Genomic DNA, 6,831 nt, shown 5'->3' on the forward strand with positions numbered 1-6,831 from the left:
ACCTCCCTTTCCTCCAAACTTCTTCGAATTTGACTTCGAAAATTTACTTTTCTTATTGGAACCTGAAGTTCCTTCAAAATTTCTCTTTTCTCCAACTTCAACCTTGTCGGCGGTTCTTCCCTTGATCATGTCCTCAACAGACTTGGCAACCCAAATAGCTTCCTGAAGCACTGGCACCGCATACTCCCATGGGAGTCCCTTTGCATACTGGTCCACCTTTGTTAGCTCATCCGGGACGATGCGCAAGGCAAACTCCATTTTGTCTTTGAAGGCGTTTGTGTATTCGTCGACTAACATGCTGCCTTTTGTCAACGTTAGAAACTTGTTTTCCAATTCCAACAGATTTTGGGCTGAGCAGAACTTGCGCTTAAACTGCACCAAGAATTCGGCCCAAGTCAATTGCAGTGGTTCATTAGGGCTTAGGGTCTTCCCCAGAGTGTTCCACCAACGAACGGCTCCACCTCTGAACTGAGGTACCGCGAACGTGGTCTGCAACTTTCCTCTACAGCCACAAGTCATGAAGGCCAACTCCATTTCGGAGATCCAATCCATTACTCCGATCGGGTCCTCCTTTCTAGTAAAAGTCGACGACTTGCAAGTTAAAAAGTCCTTATACTTTCACCCCAATCCGTCTTGGTTATTGTGTCTATTAACAGGTGGGTTCTCTTGACCAATTATCCCACTGAGGTTTTCTCCTTCGGACTGCCCTCCATTTACTTCAGGATCTTCAACTCGAATTGACGATTCTTCACGATTCTGCCTAATCAGACGTCTGGTTTCATCCATCTGACGATCCAACATTGCCTGAATCATCAATTGAACTCCTGCCATTGTCATTGGCTCTGGTTCTGCTGCTACGATAGGTATTTGCTCAATCGTAGGTGCTTGCTCGACTACAGGCGACTGATTCATGTTTTGGTCAGCGTTTCCAACTGCACTTCTCGTTCTCACCATTTTTGATCTATACACTGAAAAAGATGAAATTAGATATTGAAATCATCCTTATTATCTCATTCACAATAGATATTGAAATCATCCTTATTACTCCGAAACGATTACATGCTAGTTTTAATATCATATACATACACTTAGAATCCTAAACACATAAGTTTTCCAGATCCAGTTGGCAACAAACGATAGATCCGAACAAATAATATCATATATGGCAAACAAATAACATTTAGCACATAAAAGCATTTTAGGAAATTTTCCTAAGATAAACTAGTGCTCGTGTCTAAAATATAACAGACACACATCTCACAATTTCACTTAGCATTCTAAGTTTAAGTCTAGAAATCCGTCAAATTCCTAGTTCACTTAAACTAATATTCTGATACCAACTGTGACATCCCCAAAATCTCGGCCAGAAAATACTGGTTTCATTTATGCTTTTTAAAAATTTTCAGAGTAAATCCTTTTGATTCTTAAGAGAGATGCGGAATTTGTTCCCAAAAACAATACGTGATAAAATAGATTTTTATCAAAACATTTCATGAAGAAATATAATTTCATTTCATAATCAAAAATCGGGATGTCATGTTTCGATACAGACCATAAAGCATAAACGATAACATTACAAGTCATTCAACAAATATATACATATATACAGACTTGTAAACAAAACAACTTGATGATTGATCCATCTTATGCCCTCGTGCCACATCCTCTAATACAAAGTAACTGAGTGGGTCAGGCTTGGGAGTCTGGTGAACATATAGGGTTTTCAACCCACAATAAATAATTATATTAATTTCATCAACCAACAAAAACCCAATTACACATTCCTGTTATCCTCACTTTACGTACCTAAACACTTTTCTCAAGGGACCTAATCTAAGAATATTTCATCGGGCGACAACACATGCTTCGGGGGTTTCCCAGCAATATATGTCAAATAAGGCAACCATGGGGGGTGGGGGATGGAGTACAACGAATGAACAGCCAAGTTCATTAACACCTACAGGTGGCGAGCCTGCTAGTTTTCCACATGACTGTCTAGAAAAGTTTGTGGTCGTCATCTAAACTCTGTTAGATGACTAAATCAGAAACAACAACATCGAGGCCTCTATTCATTTTAACGCACATCAACTATCTACCCATGCTTTACCCAAAACTTATGTAGATAAAAATACATATATGGTTTAAAATTTGTATAAAAAATTTATTCAACATTTATTTCAAATAAACAAATAATGTATAAACACATAACACATATTTCAAAGCAAATGCTTCATGTTTATGTGTTAGAAGAAAGTAACCACACCATCACACGTATAAACAACAATATATATACACATAGCATGTATTTTATAAAATACTTCATATCTATGTGTAAGATGAAAGTGACTATACACTCACTTGATCAGAAGATGATCGGACAGCACTACAACTTGTAAAAGTAATATTCTTCGCTAGATCTGGGAGATCTTCACAAAAACTGGGCTCCTCGCGGGCAGGGCTTCAGCTCAGGAATAACGCTCCTCGGGACTTCGGAACATACTTCGAGGCTCGGGAATGATACCAGGACTTCGGGATATAATTGGCATGCAAAACGATGCAAAACTTAGAGAGAAAGGAAGAAAAAAGACAAGGAAAATGGCTGATCTTGGGTTCTATTTATAGGCTGTTGGGTCTGGGATTAGGTTGGGCGTAATTTCCAAGTACGCTGGGCGTAATCTTGGTTACGCTGGGTGTACGCTTCGGATAAGCTTTGGTATGCATGCCACGATCTTCAAAAAATCATAACCTTCACATACGAGCTTCATTTTTGACATTCTTTATATCCACGCGTAGGTGAGATTATGCTCTACAACTTTCATTTAGACTCCGTTCACTAATTTTGACTTTATTTTTTATTATTTATTTTTAGTAGGCCGGGACAGCAAAACTCCGTTATAAATTCATAACTTCTTCATCCGACGTCCGTTTTCGTCCATCTTTCTGTCGTTGCACTACTATCGACGAGATCTTCGATTCTCGTTTAGAAAGTTTTGGCTAAAACTCGCTCGATCTCAATTCGAACTTTTGGGTTGTCTACTGCTAAGCTGAAACTTTGAAAAATCATAACTTCCTCATACGAAGTCAAATTTAGACGTTCTTTTTATGCACGCTGTCGGTTCAACATTATCTATGTCTTTCGTGTTGATCACTAAGGCTAAACATCACTTCTTCGTAAATTCACTATTTACGTCACGCTGTGCCACACCGGTTTTGTCGCGAAACTTCGACAGGTCATAACGTTTTCATTATAACTCGGATTTCAGCATTCTTTATATTTTCAGAAACCTCGTCTCAACCACTACATCTTGTGCAAAGATATCGGGCTTATCTCACAATTTAATTTGGATGCTTAGAAACGCGGGCGTTACAGGGAGAACCCAAGTACACTCTTTCGGATTCAGGAAAGAACTCTCATAGATCTTTTTTCCTTTTGGAAGATACAGGAGCGAAACACTCAACTTATTGATATTGGAAGACCCAACGGATTCTTCCAATGTATCATTTCTGGGTCCAATGGAATTCTTAGGTATAGGAAGAAGCGCTATCAAATAGAGATTTTTTCTTTCGAACATATTTTGATTGTTAAGACGATATATAAGGACCGCTACTCCAAAGAGTATTACACCCTTGATCGTGAAATATCGATTGCTTGTTGAACCCTGTGAATTCTGTGAAAGTAGGATACTCAAAATTCGGGAGTCAAAAAGTTTTATAAAACGTTCTTGGTGGAACAAAATGTGAAAGAAAGATCCCACTGAATTGAATTGGGTCAAGGAATCTAAGAAATAGTGAGAATTCTTGATCTCTCTCAATATCTCTCTCAATTCTAAAATCCAGGACTTAAATTCATGTCCTGTCCTTCAATTCCTCCTGATTTATTAGAACTAAAAGAATTCCATTTAAGCATCTCATTGCTTTAGTTGAAAGATTCCATTTGAATTGGAATCCGGTCATTCACTATGACCCACTAAGCATCCATGGATGAATGGTTAAGGCACCCAACTCATAATTGGTGAATTTTTAGGTTCAATTCCTACTGGATGCACACCAATGGGACCCTTCAATATGTCTATTGGAATTAGCTCTGTATCAATGAAATCTCATCATCCATACATAATGAATTGATGTGGTATATTCTTATCATACGATATAAATAGTAAGAATTAGTAGTCTTATTGAGACTAGAACTCATAGGGAATCAAATAGATTTATAGATGGAATCAGGTATGCCGTATTTACGGACAAAAGTATTCAGTTATTGGGGAAAAATCAATATACTTCTAATGTAGAATTAGGATCAACTACGACAGAAATAAAGCATTGGGTCGAACTCTTCTTTGGTGTCAAGGTAATCACGATGAATAGTCATCGACTTCGGGGAAAGGCTAGAAGAATGAGACCCATTATGGGACAGACAATGCATTACAAACGTATGATCATTACGCTTCAACCAGGTTATTCTATTCCACCTCTTAGAAAGAAAAGAACTTAAATCAAAATACTTAATAGCATGGCGATAGATTCATACAAAACTTCTACCTAGAGAACACGCAATGGAGCCGTAGATAGTAAAGTGAAATCCAATCCACGAAATAATTTGATCTATGGACAGCATCATTGTGGTAAAGGTCGTAATGCCAGAGGAATCATTACCGCAGGGCATAGAGGGGGAGGTCATAAGCGTCTATAACGTAAACTAGATTTTTGACGGAATGAAAAAGACATATATGGTAGAATCATAACCATAGAATACGACCGAAATCGAAATGCATACATTTGTCTCATACACTATAGCGATGGTGAGAAGAGATGTATTTTACATCCCAGGGGGGCTATAATTGGAGATACCATTGTTTTCGGTACAAAAGTTCCTATAAAAATAAGAAAGGCCCTACCTTTGAGTGCAGTTTGAACTATTGATTTACATAATTGGAAGTAAGCAATTAGGTTTATGATGAAACCTAGAAATCAATCACTGATCCAATTTTAGTACCTTTACAAGATAGACCTCAACAAAAAACTAAAGAGTAACGACAACAAGTGATTGAGTTCAGTAGTTCCTCATATAAAATTATTGACTATAAAGATATAGTAATATGGAGAAGACAAAATTGTTTCAAGCACCGACAGAACCGGAAGCGCTCCTTCTTTCAAAGAGAAGAGGACAGATTATTCACATTTCATTTGATGGTCAGAGGCGAATTGAAAGCTAAGCAATGGTAATTCTAAAGATTCCTGGGGGAAAAATACAGATGTCTCCTACGTTACGCATAATATGTGGAAGTGTCAACGTAATTTCATAGTCATCCAGTCTGAATGCTACATGAAGAACATAAGACAGATGATGGAACGGGAAGACCTAGGATGTATAAGATCATAACATGAGTGATTCAGCAGATTTTGATTCCTATATATCCACCCATGTGGTACTTCATTATACCATATATATAAGATCCATCTGTATAGATATCACCATATACGTCCAGAAAACCGTATGCTTTGGAAGAAGCTTGTACAGTTTGGGAAGCGGTTTTGATTGATAAGAAAGAAGAATCTACTTCAACCGATATGCCCTTAGGCACGAGCATACATAACATAGAAATCACACTTGGAAAGGGTGGACGATTAGCTAAAGAAGCGGGTGTTGTAGAGAAACTGATTGCAAAAGAAGGGAAATCAGGCACATTAAAATTACCTTCTGGGGAGGTCTGTTTGATATCCAAAAACTGCTCAGCAACAGTCGGACAAGTGGGGAATGTTGGGGTGAACCAAAAAAGTTTGGGTAGAGCCGGATCTAAGCGTTGGCTAGGTAAGCGCCCTGTAGTAAGAGGAGTAGTTATGAACCCTGTAGACCCACATGGGGGTGGTGAAGGGAGGGACCTAATTGGTAGAAAACAACCCACAACCCCTTGGGGTTATCCTGCACTTGGAAAAAGAAGTAGAAAAAGGAATAAATATAGTGATAATTTGATTCTTCGTCGCCGTAGTAAATAGGAGAGAAAATAGAATTTATTTCTTCATCTTTACAAAACAAAAAAATAGGAGGAAGCTGTGACACGTTCACTAAAAAAATCCATTTGTAGAGAATAATTTATTAAAATAAATAAATAAGCTTAACACAAAAGCAGAAAAAGAAATAACAATAACATGGTCCCGGGCATCTACCATTATACCCATAATGGTCGGCCATACTATTGCTATCCATAATGGAAAAGAACATTTACCTATTTATATAAGAGATCGTATGGTAGGACACAAATTGGGAGAATTTGCACCTACTTTACATTTACGAGGCCATGCAAAAAGCGATAATAGATCGCGTTGTTAAAAACGTTTGTTTATGTATAATAATAATATATATATATATATATATATATATATATATATATATATATATATATATATATATATATATATATATAGATATTTATCATTGATTAGTAGGAGACGAACTTTATGTTAAATAAGAGAACAACATAAATATACGCTTTAGGTCAACATATATCTATGTCCGCTCACAAAGCGCAAAGGGTAATTGATCAAATTCGTGGGCGTTTCTACGAAGAAACACTTATGATATTAGAACTCATGCCTTATCGAGCATGTTATCCAATTTTTAAATTACTTTATTCTGCAGCAGCAAGTGCTAGTTTCAATATGGGTTCGAATGAAGTAAATTTAGTCATTAGTAAAGTTGAAGTCAATGAAGGTACTATTGTGAAGAGATTAAAACCACGCGCTCGAGAGCTTAGTTTTGCGATACAAAAGCCTACCTGCCATATAACTATTGTAATGAAAAATATATCCTTAGATGAATATATAGATACCGAC

At 37.2% G+C, this 6,831-nt stretch overlaps 1 pseudogene; it reads left to right on the plus strand.

The window, feature by feature from the left end:
• Positions 1–4,214: 4,214 nt before the first annotated feature.
• On the plus strand, positions 4,215–6,328 carry LOC145045585 (large ribosomal subunit protein uL2cz/uL2cy-like; annotated as a pseudogene).
• Positions 6,329–6,831: the final 503 nt, after the last annotated feature.

Source organism: Lactuca saligna, chromosome 5 (genome assembly GCF_052625555.1).
Source record: "Lactuca saligna cultivar CGN05327 chromosome 5, ASM5262555v1, whole genome shotgun sequence".
Classification (NCBI taxonomy): domain Eukaryota; kingdom Viridiplantae; phylum Streptophyta; class Magnoliopsida; order Asterales; family Asteraceae; genus Lactuca; species Lactuca saligna.